The sequence below is a fragment of the Pyrgilauda ruficollis genome, unplaced genomic scaffold, assembly GCF_017590135.1.
Source record: "Pyrgilauda ruficollis isolate IOZ18807 unplaced genomic scaffold, ASM1759013v1 scaffold10, whole genome shotgun sequence".
NCBI classification, from domain to species: domain Eukaryota; kingdom Metazoa; phylum Chordata; class Aves; order Passeriformes; family Passeridae; genus Pyrgilauda; species Pyrgilauda ruficollis.
The window spans coordinates 14,038,284-14,052,623 of record NW_024508101.1 but is presented as its reverse complement, the minus strand read 5'-3'; the positions used below and the strand labels follow the sequence as shown (position 1 = coordinate 14,052,623).

At 51.0% G+C, this 14,340-nt stretch overlaps 1 protein-coding gene and 1 long non-coding RNA gene across 3 annotated transcripts in view; both read right to left on the bottom strand.

Moving 5' to 3' along the window:
• TEX264 (testis expressed 264, ER-phagy receptor) overlaps window positions 1-1,239 on the bottom strand; it is a 39,548-nt gene extending 38,309 nt beyond the window's left edge. Inside the window, exons 1-2 of one of the 2 annotated variants that reach the window (XM_041463475.1) lie at window positions 1,164-1,239; window positions 146-213 (exon numbers count right to left, since the gene is read on the bottom strand). The gene's annotated coding sequence lies outside the window, so the exon portion shown is untranslated. Of the gene's footprint in view, window positions 1-145; window positions 214-613; window positions 1,117-1,163 lie in introns of those variants that run through there. The other variant, XM_041463484.1, reaches the window with a different exon arrangement.
• A 6,940-nt stretch (window positions 1,240-8,179) lies between these two features.
• Window positions 8,180-13,801, bottom strand: LOC121351383. Its single transcript, XR_005954789.1, has 3 exons — window positions 13,636-13,801; window positions 11,975-12,045; window positions 8,180-9,401 (listed from the first exon to the last, which is right to left on the bottom strand). It is a non-coding gene; the product is annotated as an uncharacterized LOC121351383 (long non-coding RNA).
• Window positions 13,802-14,340: the final 539 nt, after the last annotated feature.

Here is a 14,340-nt window from a genome sequence, read left to right as displayed (position 1 = left end):
GCTTTACAAGAGAAAAGCCACATCCTGGTAGGAAGCGCAGGCGGCTCCGCTCTGCTTTGGCCCGGCAAGCAGATACACGGCAAAACCAAGCCCTGCTGAGCCCAAACTGGGGCCAGGCACCAGCTCACACCATGACCCCACTCACCTGAAAAACCAGCTCAGCCCAGAAATGCTTCAAGACATCTGATCCACTGGGGTGCAGGATGTGTGGCACTGCAGCAGGAAAAAATAAGTATCATTGCTTCCTCTCCAACTCACGGGACCAAAGGCAAAACAGCTGTGGCAGTGCAGCCAACAGGCGCCCGGTCACCTCGGACCTGCTCCCCACAGGAGGGGTGTCCCGAGGAGAACCTCCTCCTGCAGGACCACGCAGGCCGAGATTTCTTCCCAAAACTCTGCAGCTGAACGCACGGGCACCAAGAAACAAGGAAATGGGAAAGGAGCGGTGAAAGAGAACGATGTCCTGCCTCTGCCGGGGTGTCCCAGCCCGGCCGTCCCCGGGGACACCTGAGCCGCAGCCGGAGCCGCTCCGGGTGCCCTGGCAGCAGAGAGCTCCCGGAGGGATGCACCCGCTCCCGCAGCGCCTCAGCTCCTCCCGGTAACCAACACAGACCTGCACTTCCAATCACGGCTCCGGTGATTCCCCCGAGCGGCCAGCCCCACGCCCAGCCCCAGGGCCCTGATGGCAGCCGCCCCAGAGGAGAGCAGGGTATTTTTGGCTGTTCTTCCCGGTTCCCGTGGCTCGTTCCCTGCCGGCACTGGCAGGCACTGCCGGTTCCCCCCAGCCCTCCTCACGGGCCGGGGATGTCACCTCTCCTTTCCGCCCGGGATGTCGACCCTCCCGGTGCCCGAGCCCGGCGCAGGGTGCGGGTCTGCCCCGAGCGGCCCCGCAGTCCGGCCTGCCTGCCGGGAGCCGCAGCCCTGGGCCCCGCCTGCCCGCAGGCAGCGCCCCTCGCACCGGCACCGGTGCAGCCCCCGCCACGGGCGTGCCCACCGCCGGAGCGCTGCGGGACCCGGCCGGCGCCCTCCGGCTCCCCGCAGGCCGCAGCCTGGGGGGACCGGACCGGATCGGCGCGGCGCTGCCTGTCGGGCCCCGCGGATCCCCGCAGAGCCGCCCCCGCCGCGGTGCCGGGCGGGTTCCCCGGGCACCCCCCCGCTCTCACCGGGGCTCCCGGTGCGGCCGGCCCGGAGCGATCCCGGCGCCGCCCCGCCCCGCCGCCAGGGGGCGGCTGCGCGCGGGGCCTGGGGGCGGGGCCGGCGGGATGGGCGGGGTGTAGAGCCGCGATACCAGAGCGGGAGGCGGAGCTTCCAGCGTGGGCGGGGCTTGGGCGGGGCAGCCCGAGGGTTTGCGTGTCCCTGCGGGGCCGCGGCAGCGCCCCGCGGGGAGTGCGCCCTCTGGCGGACGGGCGGCGGCACGGCCCGGCCTCAGGGTGGGCACGGGTTCGAGCCCCCCCCCGAGCTCCACACAGCTCCCGGCTACTCCCCCACCCCTCCCAGCGCCTCCCCGGCTGCCCAACTCTCCAGCCTGGGAGCGCCTCCCTGCGCCGAGCAGCAGGGTTGTGCATGTAGGGCTCCCAGACCCCTGCAGCAAGGCGGAGGGCTCTCCCCTCCCAGCCCGTGCGCCCTGCAGGGCACTGCTGAACGCCAAACGCCGTGTCCTACAGCCTGCTGGGGCTGCGGCATCCCGCGGCACATCCCTGCTGGCTGCGCCGAGCCTCAGGCTCCCTCGCGGCCGCAGCCTCCGGTGAATGGCCCCTTCCTTCCCTCGGGCCCCGGACAAGCAGGTGCCAGCCGAGTGTCACGGCCCTGAGCACACGGCCTGGCCTGGCGGTCGGGGCAGTGGGCAGCGCTGTCTGCAGCACCCCAGCCCTTCCCAGCAAACCCAGAGAGGGTTTTCAACAGCTGCTCGCAGGTTCCATCGCTGGGGCTGTTGCAACCGGGCAGAAACATCTTGGTTTCTGCCTGTGTTTGGGATTTCCCACTGCCCAGCTGGAAGGAAAATCAGCCAGACATCTCAGACAGCACTGCCCACCACGGGGAGCACCAGGAGGGCTAAGAAGAACCTTCACACTTCTCTGAACTTTCTTCAGCCTCTTCAACCCTCTTAGCAGGGAACGTTTGCTCTATGTTGGTCCATGAGCCACCTCCAGATGGAACAGTGGAGTTTGCTGTGGCCTCTCCTGCTGTGGTTTCACATCCATTTCCCTGCATCCCAACCCCCTTCACTGGGGTTGTTGGGTTTGGTTTTTTTTGTTTGCAGAGGATTCCCTGCATCCCAACCTGGGGGTTCACTGGGGTTGTTGGGTTTGGTTTTTTTTGTTTGCAGAGGGAGCCCAGCCACTGCTTTCCACCTCTGTGCTCATTTATGGCCAGCAGTGTGAAATACGGCAGCACTTCAATACTTGCCTTTCTCCAGCAGCTTCCTTGTGAGGACCTCAAGGCTTTCCATAAACTGAAATTAGTTAAACCTCAGAGGCCCTCCTTGTATTTGGCATTATAACTCTTTTGCAGCTGTAAGAAAATATTCCAGCTTGGTTACGTGTCTCGCCTGGAGCCATGCAGTGAATCATTGGCAAGAAGAGGAACAGAACTCAAAAGCCCTGTAGCTGCCAGCTCTGGCCATCAGACACCTCTCCTTCCTCCAGCCTTAAAGTTCTTCAAATCTGCACACATTTAGTACATAACACATACCTTTCCCCATTACAATAGCAAACACTAAAATTTGGGTCTCATTTAACAGCTTCATGCCTTCACTCTGAACCAGTATGTTGGGGAGAGGTGAGGAAGGTAAAATGTGCTCTCCAGCAGAGCCCTGTGTGCCAGGGTATGGCAGGCACTTGGTCTCAGCAGATTTGTTTGAGCCCTAACATCTCTAACAGGGGATGCAAATCAGCCCATTCTCATTTGAATTCTAAGTGGCAGTCAGAAGTGGAGGTGGGTTGTGAGCAGAAGCAGATGTGGGTGAGCAGCCCCACCCCTCATACTCCAGCCAACATTTCTACATCTCCTGCAGCCTCTCTATGGAGGGACTCCATCCCAGCATTAGCAGGCAGAAATGATGCTCAGTAGGGCAGTGACCTCATCTCACTCCTCCAATAGTCCACATTGTCTCAGCAGGGTACCTGTGCTGGGATATTCAGCTCAGCCTTGGCCCAGTCCTTGGCTTTCTGCTCACATCTGCTGGACCTCTGCTCCAGGACAAGATACTTCCTTGTCCTTCCTCTCTCAGTGCCTTCAGCTGCTGGACAAGGTGAGCTGAGTTTGCAAAGGTCACTTCAGGTGCACAGTAAGCAAATAGATGTGATAAGGATACTGATCACCTTGGGAACATGGCAAAACACAAATGGCTCTGACTAACTGTGCATGGAAATACCCTCCCTAGAGGGGCAGGCAAGAGGCCAGAACAGATCACACAGCCCTGAGGAATTTCCATCAGCACAGACACAGATGGGCTCCACTCCCAAGTCCTTCCTGGAGGCCCATAACAGCAACTCTGCATTACTGTTGATGAACCAAGACTGGCACTTTGTTCCCTGCAACGAAAGGAGACCATCAGTTGTGGAAAAAACTGGAAGGCAGGCAGCACAGGCACGTGGAAATGCTCACCTGGTAGGTCCTCTTCAGAGGAAAGACATTGTAGAGGGCAGGGACTGTGGTGGCAGAGGGCAGGACTGGGCTGTGTGACAGAGTGAGGGCACAGAGGGCTGTTTGAGTGCTGCTTGGTCCTGTGTGCCAGGACCAGGGCGTGGCTCACTTAAGTCAGTAAGGTTTTGGCCACTGGCCTCCCTAAACACAGGGTTAGTGGTGCTGGGAGCAGGAAGCTCCCTGGGAATCATTCACAAAGGCTGCACAAGAGACGACAGGTTTACCCCTCTGCATAACGGATTCCACCTCTAAGCACCCAGTACTGACACAAACTTTTAATATTTGCCAGTGCGGAGCTTCTTGTACGATTGATACATTTTGTAAAAGATCATTCATTTGTTGAAATGCAGCTGCTATTGATGGGAATACTTCAAGGTGAGACCAGGAAGGGCTCACATACAACCTGGCATCCCATAAGGGCCAGACCTGTGAAAGGCAAACAGTGTGAAGAGCTCAGCAGCACTTCAGCCCCTGACCTTTTGGTGCCTCTCCTAAGACAAAAGAGGAGATGCATGGAAGGATTTACTGTTGGTCCATGGGCTTGCCCTCAGATTTACATTCATTTCCCACTGCAGGACAGCACTGTTTCTTCCTCATGACAGGAATAAAAATTTCAGCGTTACAGAGTAAGAAAAGGCACACACATTTTCTGACAAACTTAAAAAGTGTTAAGAAATATGCAAATTATTCTTATGGCTGTCTATTTAGGTCACAAATGCTAAACAGCAAACTATCCCCTCCCCTCCCCCCCAGGATCTATTAGCAAAAATGATCCCATAATTAAATGCAGTTTTTAAGTTATGAAGGAACTTTTCAGACAGACACATAACCTTTCCTACCTCCTGCCTTTGGAAACCAGAAGGGTCAAGTTCAGATTCTCACCTTGTGTTCAGATCCCAGTCCTGAACCACACAAACGTGGGTGTTGTAGGATCCAGTGGCTAAAACAAAACTAGCCATCAAACCAAACAGAATGGACAGCAGTGACAGGCAAAACACTCAGTAATGCCATGACACAGAGTGGCAGGACAAGTAATTCTGTCATGGGGAATTTCCATGGATACTACAAGTAAACTTCCATAAAGTTATGGAAGAAAAACATCTGTAGGTTGTAGCCTATGAGCTCCTCTTTTTGCTATCAAAGCCCTAAACAGCAGATTGGAATTCTGCATCTCTGATTATCATCTGTTTAGCAAGATACTGAGGTGGTTTTTATTTAACAAATTGCAATGGAGCTTTCATCTCTTCCTTTCAGATGTCACATCACCTCTGGTAGCTACTGTGAATGACAAGGAGTCATTCAGACTCCTGTCCCCAAGGCCAGCAACTACCTTTGTACATTGCTTTGATTTTTTTTGTGAATAAAAGATCACTTACAAGCCTGAAGAGATGCATTATTCATCTTTGAACTCCCCTGAAAATCATTTTCAGCTGTTTATAGCTCCAGTCACTTGGAACTTGGAAGCACAACTTTGACTCACGACCAAACAGGTCTGGCCAAATTCCTCCCGAGGTGCCAGGCAGGGGCCAGTGCTCAGGAGGATCTGTTCCTACATTGGTAGCAATGCTCCTCACAGACACCTGTGTTTGATCCAGAGGACAGCACCTCCCTTTGCCCATGCTGGGAATACTGCTACCTCCTACTGCAGTGTGTCACACACACACACAAAGCACTATGTGGGGCTATCCACACCTTTTCCTGGTGAAAAATGTATTTTATAGGGACATTTGCATTGAAATATTCTCTTGTTTCTCCTCCTGTGGCATGCTGTCAACTTGCATTGCCTTAGCAACAACTGTGTACTTCCTTCTTTACCCTGAGGATTGTCCTCCACTGGCTTTGAGCTACCAAAGAATACACATTAACAAAGCCGGCCAACCAGGCCCTTCCTTCCTCCTTTTTCATAGCCTCCTCTCTTGTACATGAAGTCTAGATTAAGTTTAGGGTGTTTTTCTTGCTGAAAACATAAGATAGTTTACTCAGAGTGTTTTTCCATTTTCCACACAGACAGAACCAAGAAGGGAATCAGGAACACACCACACTTTGTCTCTCTGGGTTTGCAAAGTGTGCTCACAAAAGTGCTGGGTTTAATGTGGACTTGTCAACAAGCTCATTCTCTACAGCAAGTGACAATTTAGACTGTCTTCCAGAATTTTTAATGAGGGATCCCCTAACAGGATTCAGGGATCTCAGCAGGATTTTAAGAGCCTTGCACAATGTCATTGTAACCAGAGTCTGGCACTCCACAAAGCAAAGCAGCCCAGCGGTAATGGCACCAACAGAGCTTTCATGTCAATGGCTCTCCTTTAGTTTTACAAGAGTGACTGCAGAAGGAACAACAAGCAGGAACATTTGTTCCAACCTTAATTGCTAGCTTCAAAACCAGAAAGTTAATTTCTTATAGCCATGTTGTACTCCTGTTTTTAATGCACATGTATAAATAGCACTTTTAAAAACCTCTCTGGCAGCTCTCTAAAGAATTACATTGCGACAACAGCTCCAATTTTAAAGTCAAAAGACATTTTTGGTATAAGATTTTCAACTTCTTTCTGGCAAAAAAAAAAAAAAAAGTCTTGCAAAAATACATCTGAGACTCCTCCAATGACAGAACATCTGTGGAGAGCTGCTGTAAATCTGAGGAGGGAGAAGGCTTCCAAAAGGACTTTCAGAAACCCTGATTATTTATACTTTCATATTTCCCTTTCTTTTCCTACTACCTCATGTTGTAGTGGACACACCATTCATAATAAAAGCTATTAAACACAGAGGATTTCTGACATTATTCCACCTCAATGTGACCCCCCTTTCTCTCCTCCAAGTGTCACAGCCACAGGTACAACTTTGCATGTTTTGATTTTTTTTGTTGTTTTTGCAGGTAAATCAATTTCCCAAGATTTTCGAAGTTTATGAGGTGGTTCTGGTCCTGCTACCAGTCAAGGATCAGTAAGCCACACCTGAGCAACCCTTACAGAATCACTTTGAAAGAGCAGGAGGGTCTCCAGCCTTGGGATATGGCCTTCCTAAGTAAATTAAAAGGAGGTACTGCTGCAGCAGTTACCTCAGAGCCATCCACCACATGTCACACCCAGTTTGCTCCTCCTTTCCCGGTGCATTTCCCCTACATTTTCCTCTGTTTACTCCAGTACCAGCAAAGGTCCTATTTTTGAAAAGAAATGCAACACTGTGCAGAGGCTGGGGAGGGCCAGTCACACAGATCCCACAGGAGCTTCTGCCAAAACTCAGAAGCCCAAAAGCAAGTCTTTTTTTCCATTTAATTATGAAACCTCTGCTCCTTTCATACAAGAGAGGAAGTTTTATGTTTGTGCAGTGTTTGCTCTTGTAACTTTTTCCTCTTGCCCAAAAAAAAAAAAGAAAAAAAAAATAGCCAGCATGAAAGGACCACATCAAGTCTGTCACTGAGAAAAGCAGTATTTTCCAGATAGATACAGCCCTTTCCTAGGTTACTGAGGCTAAAATATTGCTTTAAAATCTCTCCATGAAATTGAAATTAAATCCCAAGATTTAATTGATATTAAATCCCAAGTTTATACCTTGGTTTTTCCTTGGGAGGTTTTTGTGCAACTCTACATTAGTCTGAGATGAGTCTAGGTTCTACTACCTAGAACAAAGGCTCCTATTGGTTCAAGTGATCAATTTTAAACTCTTCTCAAACTGAAGAGTCTGTCAAGATTCTTTGTACAATCCTCACGTTTCAGTATGAATGATTTTAGAGGAAAATGTCCAGAAATTGTCATTCTGAGTTGCAAAAGCTTTGAATTCACAAATATTTCAGTGTGTCAGGGACAGTTCTCTGGCAAACTTGAGTGTTATTTTTCCTGGAAAAAGTGATCAAGTGAGCTGATGTGAGTCAGTCTCTGCTGTACACAACACACAAGGTTTGCCATTAATCCAGACCAGATCAGAACATTAAGACTAAGCCGATGCTGGTACATTAACTGGGGCAGAGGAAAGGCTGCTGGTTTCTAGCACCAGTTCCTGGGGGAAAGAAGAATTTGGGATTGGAGGGCTCAGTGGGGCTGGGAAGAGATTCCATTTCCTACAGCGTTTGGTATTACCTCCACATTTAGCCTTGGCTGAGTAACAATCTATCTTTCTTGGGCACAAAGCAACACACCAAACCCAGAACCACAACAAAGAGAGTGTGTGCTCCTAAATCATCAGTTCAGGGTCTCACTGCAATTTAAAATGGAGTCATCTGACAGGGATTATCTCTGTGGCTTGAGAAATAAAGGACAATACCCTGGGTGGGAAGACATGCTTTCAATCTTTGTCACCTAACTGCTGCCACAGGACAAGCATGGTGGAAGCCAGTCCCCAGACATGTAACACAGACACCACATTTTCTCACTCTCCTTTCTCCAACGGCCAGCAAATGAATGCTTGTGACTCGCAGAAACTGGGGCTGAGCCACATTTCTGAAGGCAAAAAGACTGCAGAAAGACAGCTCCAGCAGAAGGAGAAAAAGATCTTTGTGGCAAACTGAATTTAGCAACGTCACTGGGAGCTTCTGACTTAACCCTGCTCTGCCTAGCTGCACGCTCCAACCACCACCATTCCACATACCTGCCAAACCAGCCCCATTCATCCCACTTGGAGCTCTGCCACCAGCAGCTGGACAGAAGATGACTGATGCAGTTGTAAAGCAACATCTAATGAAGAAATTCTTTTTATTCCAGGGCTGTAATTAAGCCATACCTCACAACACTGCCACTGGCTGAGGCAGGAAGGCTGCTGGCGGGTTGTAGCAGGAGAAACACGAGATAGAATCAGGTTGTTATTCCACTTCAGACCAGTCCACGTTGGCTTGAGTCAACCTCAGACCAGTTTAGTGTAGCTGTTTCCTTGCCTGTTTCTGCTGCCTGGCAGGTCTCCCAGATAAAAGGGCTGCTTGCATTGCTGTGGCACAGAGGAGGGTGCTCTGGCTCTGGACAGGAAGGTGCTGTCCAGGTTTCTGGGGACTCTTGGTACAACAGACGGGGACACTGCTACAGCAACAAAAACTGCAGGATTCTACTGCCAAATGTTCTACCTCCAAACAGCTTCTCAAGCCCACTGCTCCCACTGTCCCTGCAGGCTCATTACTCTGGTTTTCATTGTACAGGGACACAAACACTCCATACATGCACTTAAAGCAGAAGATTTAAGCACTTCCAAATTAGCTCCATCTCCTGCACATCAAGCTGAACGTGTCCCTTCAGTGGGCTGCCCAGACAGCTCCCGGTGGGCATCTCTGCCTGCTGAAAAGCTCAATGCTGAGCTGACAGCTCCCTCCTCTGTCAGAAAGTAATAAAAGCGACCTAAAAGTCTGTCCAAGCGTCCCTTGGAGCAGGGGACTCGAATAACTGAGGATATTATACATTTTCTCACATTTTTTGAATGCAGGCAGGGGGAGTCTCCAGAACAGCTTCCCAGTGGTACAGGACTCCCTAGCCAAACACAACCAGCGCTATTAAAACTTCAGCTCTCACCCTGCCCTGTTGCAGCTGATCAGGGGGAATCTTACACAGCAGCAGGGCAGGACTGCCAGCTGTGTCAACACATGCCAGGTGTCCCGCTGGGCTCCTTCTGTGCTTTGGCTTCTCCAGGATGCAGCAGGAGACAGCAGGAAGGCAGCGGAGCACAGGCAGCATCCTGCTCAGGCAAGACTGCAGGCTCCTGTAGGTCACTGGCAGGTCTGTCTGTCCCTCCCACTCAGTTCCACACTGAGGGGGTACCCACTGGTCCTTTGCTTCTGACTGTGAGGAAAGTACTTGAGTTAGTGAGCATTTAATGGCAGGATGAAATCACATATGAAAACTTAGCTGTTATCCCTGATGTGTTCCCTCTGCTAGCAAGACAGCCTACGATTAAGTGAAGTGTTGCACGTGCTGAATGTTTGTGCCCCACACTTAAGGCCAAGGTGTTTTTTGCTGGTTCTTGAAACAAAACTGGAAAAGGGGAGCATGGGCACTTCACAGAAAAAAAACAGTTTTGCCACTGTAAAAATGTTGTAGAAATTTAATTATTTCAGGATCAAGTTGCATCATTATGCTCTCTTCTGTTTGCCCTTTAAAACTAAAAGGGAAAGGGGTTTTACTTCACTTTTATTTCTAGCAAAATTTACTAGAGCTCTTCCAAGTATTTCTAAATTTAGAAAAGAGGAAGAAAACAAATTATCTCAAAGTGCACAGGAAGATTTTAATATTAAATGCCCTACTGTACAATTGAAATATTCTATTCCCTTTCTATTCTATATTATTTTGTTTTACAAAGCATTAATATTTGTCTAATAGAGTTATTGCTGGAGTCTACTAAACATCTCTGAATTTTCTCTGTTCTGCTCCATTTATGAACTCAAAGTTCTGGAATTATTTTGGGTTTGAACATAAACTGAACTTCACTGGTCTTGTTTGCTGCCTGTTAGTCAAACTACATTTCTCTGATAGGGTTTTTAATTCAATTAAGTTTCTCTGAACACACCACAAAGTAAACTTGTTGCCATTTCATGTTCTTGCCACAGCAGCTACTGCTCACTTAAAGACAGCAAAATGCCATGTACAAGCTTAAAGCAAAGCTGCTGTGTTGGTGCAGCTAAATAATTCAGCTTTCAACTGAGACACAAGCTGAAAGAATTGTGTAGAAAAATAAATTACTTGCAACAAGAGGATAGTGGAATATAGGAAAGGTTTTCAGAACTGCAGGAGGAGCTTGTGCCCTATTTGTAGAACACAGGAAGGTGGGTCACACTAGGATTAAGGGATGAGCTTGTCCAAGTCACTGCAGTCTGGAGCTGTTGTGCCCAAGAGCCAGCCAGGGTCTCCAAGAGGTGCAGCCTGCTGGATACATACCCCAGGTAAGGATGCAAAATAAACTTCCAGTTCAGGCAGTAAATCACCTTCTCATGAGGAGACCTAGAGGAATCCACACTTGGACAGGGAGCACAGACCACAGCGTGCTCTGATGGCTTTGCTGCAGGATTTTAGAGTGCTTGCTGCACCCATGGAGGCAGAGGATAGGCTTGGAGACACACAGTTCTTGGAAGGCTGGTGCTCCTTGAGCCTCAAGGCCTTCCAACCAGGATTCTCTCAGCAGGAACACAGGGCTGCTTTCTCCTGCTGCAGTAGTCCTGCAACAGGGGAGCCTGACCAATGCCACCTTGGAGGTGCCTGTGCCAGACACTTCAGCAGCACTGGTCTGGGGCTCGTGGGCATCCTTTCTTCAACCACTGCTAGAGGCCAGCATATTTTGGAGCTTCCACTCCCCCTCTGCATATCAAAGGCTTTGAATTTTCTATCTTTGTGAACACTAAGTTCTCTCTTCTGTGAAAATCCTATCCAGAGCACAGGAATTCTCCCTTCATCAGGGCTCTCATGACAGCAACTCATCACAGCACCCATGGGCTCAACTGCAAACTACCACCCATGGACAGACAGACGTGAGCTAATTGCTACAGCAAGAGGGAAGGAGGAGGCTAAAGGACTAGCTTTTAAGGTGGCCACTTCCTTTAGGACTTCAGACAGGTGACTTGTCCTTCAGGATTCTTTATCTGTGAGGCAGATCAAAACCCAAATTCATCAAGGCCTGCACTTGGCCTAAATGTGGTGTAGACTATGCAGAGAGGAAGACTGATGTCCTACATGGAAGAAATAGATCTCCTTTTGGTTTGGACTCTGCTGGTTTTACATTTTTTTTTAATTGGCACCATTGGGAGAGTTCCCATTTGCTTAATTAGGCCACATATGAGGAAACAGGAAAGTCTCTTGGCATATTTGGCTTGACCTGCTAATTTTCATTGTTTATTAATCTGAGCCACCTGGGTTCAGATAAAGGTTCTTGACATTAGGAGCTGGATATCCAAATCAGCTGGGAAGGATAGGTTGTTGAGGATTTTTTGATTGGTTTTGTTTTTTCTACAGCACACACAAACCCACGTTTTTGTGGTGGACAGGTACTTTACACTGCTCAGCTTATAGCCCTAGAGCAAAGCAACACTGATATACCATCATGTTTGATGCACTTCTGTAGCTTTTCTACAACTTTCTCACCCCTGACACAAAAAACTTACTGGGGTCCTGGCCATCATGAAAGTCATTGTTTTGAACAACAGCACACACAAGACAAGAGAAGATGGCAAGTTCACACTACAGACTCCTTCAGAAGGTGTGGTTTACAGAGAGTTAAGCTGAGGATCCTCATTGCTGGCAGTAGAGCTTGTTGGCTACCTTGATTAAAATCAGTTTTGAATCCATTAAAAGATACCTATTCACCAAATCAGGAAAAGTCAGCTCCTGAAGTACTTTCATTAACATCATGCCCAAACAGTACCCACCTGAGAGAGCAGGACCTGGGGCCACAGACCCATCCAAATTCAATGAGTGCTCTCCCTTGGGCAAGGAGCTACTGCTAGGAAAAGGAAGCACACACACTGTGATCAAAACACCTGACAGTGTTTTGTAAACAAAGCCAAATTTCCCAATGGATCATGAAAAATAACCAGCAGGCCACAAGGATCTCTATCAAACAGTAATAAAAAACAATTATGAAAAGAGCCTCTGGCCTAGAAATAACTGATTTCTGGTTCAAGCCCCACCAACCCAGTGTCCAAATCACAGGTAATTTCCCTATGGACTTCAGGCAAATGAACTTCTGTCTCAGCATCAGAGGTGGAGGTGTACTGGTCAGCCACAGAATAAACCATCATGGGCCTCTGACTGTGCACAGTCAGTCATTCATCAAGACCTGGTACCAAGCTGTAAAAACCATTTACCACGTGGAATCAAATGTCTGCTTGGTAAGAAAAAGTCACCTTCCTTGCAGTGCTTTACAGAACAAGCCAGTCCCAGGGAGCTGCTTACTGAGAGGAGCTAAGCAACATCTTTCCTCTACATGCACCAGAGCAGTCCATAAAAAGATCTGGCAATGCAAATGTTGTCAAATGAGGGAATGGGGAGAAACACTGCAGATCATGCATCAGAAGCAGCACAGCACCAGTTTCTCTCAGTGCCCAGGTTAAACAGGCTGTCCCCAAGTGCCAGCTGAAGGCTGCTGTGCCTGTTTGCAAGGGAGCCCTGAGATATGGCAGAGGCTGTTTGTCATCAACCCTCTCCATGCACACATTCCCTTTGCAGTGATGCCCCCACCCTGGGTCCCCTGAGGCCAGTTCCACATGTTGAAGCTTCTCAGGTGGGCAAGAAAGGAAAAAATGAAGTAGTACTCCTCCTCCAGTGCATCAGCCACAGGGCTCTACACCCTGGGATAAGGGCAATCTTGCCATTAAGCTCACCACAGACATGCTCAGGAGATGCTGTCAGTGAGTCCAACCCTTCCAGCCCCTGCTTTGTGCTGCCTGTGAGCCCCTCAGCTTTCTCCATCCCTAAAAGCACAGCCCACTGCCTGCTAGGAGCACAACTCATCTGCTCCACTAGAATAAACAGGCCCACAGACAAACAGGGCACATTGATACCACTGCCCCCACCCACCTTTAACTGAATCCATTAGGTTGTAAAAGACCTGAGGTAATCAAATCCAATCTATGACCAAACTCCTGGATGTCAGCCAGACCATGGCACCGAGTGCCACAGCCAGCCATTCCCTAAACACCCCCAGGGACAGTGACCCCACATCTCCCTGAGCAGCCTGTTCCAAGGTCTAATCACCCCTGCTATGAAGAAATTCTTCCTGATGTCCAGCACAGCGCAGTTTAAGACCCATCACAAGTTCCCAGGCAGGGGAGGCCAATTCCCACCTGGCTACAGCTTTCTGTCAGGAGCTGTGCAGAGTGGCAAAGTCATCCCTGAGCCTCCTTTTCTGCAGGCTAAACACCCCCAGCTGCTCCTCACAGGGCTTGTGCTCCAGACCCCTCACCAGCTTCACTGCCCTTCTCTGGACCCACTCCAGCTCTCCAAGGTCCTTCTGAACTGAGGGCCCAGAACTACACACGGGACCCAAGGTGTGACTCCACCAGAAGAAAGGGGGAAACAAACCACCCACAGGCAAACCGGGCACCGCGCTTCAGATCCCCTCCACAGCCGCCTTTCCCGCAGTAGGTGCGGAGGGGCCGTACCCAGCATGGACGGCTCCTCACGGGGCAGGCAGGGACAAGGCCGCAGAGAGGCGGGCAGCTCCCCCAGAGGCAGCACAGACACCAGCCAATACCACCTCGGCTCCACCGCCCCAACTGGCGCGGCGTAAATAGCACCGGCGTTTTTATAGCGCCCCTTCCCGGCAGCCCCCGCGCGCGGCCGCGCCGATTGGCCGCGAGGCGGGCGGCCGCGCGCGGCAGGGCGGGGCGGCTCGGGGGCTCTCGGCCGACCGGGGGACGCGGGAGGGGGGACGGATCGCCGGCTTCTCTTCTCCCCTCCCCCCTTCCCGCCGCCGTCGCCGGGTGGGGCCCGCCCGCCCCCGCCGGGACTCCGCGGCCTGCGGGCGGGGGCGGCCGGGCCCGGCCGGGCCTCTCACCGCCACCGCCGCGCACAAAAGGGGAGGGCTGGCGGGAGAGGCTCCTCCGCGAGTTCCCGGGGCCGGTAACGGGGCCTTTTCCGGGCCGCGGGAGCGGGGGAGGGGAGGAAGGGGCGCGGCCCCGGGGCTCTCCCGCGGGAGCCGCCCGCGCCCCGCCCGGGACACGGTACCGCCGCCCGGCCGTGGGCGGCGCGGAGGGAGGCGGCGGCGGCGCTGCCCCCGGCCCCGCGGGGTGAC